Source organism: Callionymus lyra, chromosome 9 (genome assembly GCF_982586985.1).
Source record: "Callionymus lyra chromosome 9, fCalLyr1.hap1.1, whole genome shotgun sequence".
Classification (NCBI taxonomy): Eukaryota; Metazoa; Chordata; class Actinopteri; order Syngnathiformes; family Callionymidae; genus Callionymus; species Callionymus lyra.
Genome location: NC_141826.1, coordinates 9,293,693 through 9,295,758, shown reverse-complemented (window position 1 = coordinate 9,295,758; position 2,066 = coordinate 9,293,693). Strand labels below are relative to the sequence as shown.

The 2,066-nt window shown below is 43.1% G+C and overlaps 1 pseudogene; it reads left to right on the top strand.

The window, feature by feature from the left end:
• The first annotated feature begins 234 nt into the window (after nt 1-234).
• On the top strand, nt 235-1,186 carry LOC148071758 (uncharacterized; annotated as a pseudogene).
• Nucleotides 1,187-2,066: the final 880 nt, after the last annotated feature.

The window sequence follows — 2,066 nt, the reverse complement described above, 5'->3', positions numbered from 1 at the left end:
TCACCTCTTTTCCACAAGCTCCACTGCTCTGGACTGTTGACCCTAAATACTTAAAATCCTGCACCTTCTTTATCTCCACTCCCTGTAGCTACATGGTTCCACTTGGGTTCCTCTCATTCACACACATACATTCTGTCTTGCTGCGACTAAACTTAATTCCTCTCCTTTTCGAGAGCATATCTCCATCTCTCCAGCTTTTACTCCAACTGGTCTCTGCTCTCACCACATATCACAATGTCATCTGCAAACATCATAGTCCATGGTGATTCCTGTCTAATCTCATCTGTCAGTCTGTCCATCACCACCGCAAACAAGAAGGGACTCCCAGCCAAGTTGGTATAAATTTCCTGCACCAGTCTAAGATACTTCTCTGCCACTCCAGACTTCCTCATACAGTACCATGGTTCCTCTCTTGGCACTCTGTCATAGGCGTTTTCCAGATCAACAAAGGCACAACTCTGACCTTCTCTGTATTTCACTACCAACAATCTTAAAGCAAATACTGCATCCTGTAATTCTCAACATCTCCTCAGACATCTGCTCACGCTCTAAGATATGGTTGAATAGTCTAACCAGAAACTCTACTGTGTCCTCTCCTAGACACTTCCATAGCTCCACAGGTATATCATCAGGACCAACTACCTTCCTTTTCTTCATCCTCTTCAATGCCTTCCCACTTCACCTTCACTAATCTCTGCTACTTCATGGTTCACAGTAGTCACCTCTTCTACCCTTTGCTCTTTCATTTTCCTCATTCATTAGCTCTTTAAAGTACTCTTTCCATCTTCCTATTACTTCTGTGGCATCTGTAAACAGACGTCACTCTCTTTCCTTAATCACCCGAACCTGCCGGACGTCTTTCCCATCTCTATCTCTCTGTTTTTCCAACCTTTATAAATCATTCTCTCCCTCCTTACTTTCCAACCTAGCATACAAGTCATCATATGCCATTTGTTTGGCTTTTGCCACCTCTACCTTTACCTTGTGCTGCATCTCCCTGTACTCCTGTCTGCTCTCTTCAGTATTCTCAGTGTCACACTTTTTCTTTGTATACTCCTGTACTTTCCCATTCCACCACAAAGTCTCCTTATCTACTTTCCTTCCAGACGACACACCAAGTACTCTCCTACCTGTCTCCCTGATTACATAAGCTGTAGTTGTCTAGTTATCTGGAAGCTCTGCCTGACCACCCAGATTCTTTCTCAACTCCTCCCTAACCCGCTCAAGTAGAAGAACTCACATTTCTCCGTTCCTTAAAACTCTTCACTGGCTTCCAGTTTCTTTCAGGATCAACTTTAAAATTATCGTTTTTACTTGCAGAGCTATTCATGGTCAGGCTCCTCCTTACATCACTGATCTGATCCAGCCTTACACCCCAGCTCGGGCTCTGAGGTCTGTGGATCAGAATCTACTTGGTTCCACGCACACGGCTCAGGACCAGAGGAGAGAAATCTTTTCAGGCTGTTGCTCCTAAGCTTTGGAACGATCTTCCTCTCTCTTTGCGCTTGATGGATCTACTGACTCCTTTAAGAAACATCTCAAGACGTTTCTATTTGTTCAGGCTTTTCCTTGATTTTCTGGAACTCCTGTGTTGTTCTCAGTATTATCTTGATCTTTAAAGTATATACTTTTTTGAGTATTGTTTTGATTGTTAAAGCGCTTTGTGACCCTGGTCTGGAAAAGCGCCATATAAATAAATATTACTTACTTACTTACTTACTCCCTGAAAACCATAGAACAATCCTGTCTTTTCAGCTTCCACCACTTTGTCCTTTGTTCTGCTTTTTGTCCTATTCACTTCCTTGTCACCTGATTATCTTCCAAACCACCTATGCTGACTTGCTACACTCACCACTACTTTGCAGTCATTGGTCTCCTTCAGATTACATCATCCATACAAGATGTAGTCTACCTGTGTGCCTCACCTCCACTCGTATAACCTGCATAACAAACCTGCCCATCACTTCTTCATCACTTCTATTTCCTGCGCCAACATGTCCATTGAAGTCTTCACCAATCACCACTCTCTCATCTCTGTGGAAATTCTGCATCACTTTATCTACCTC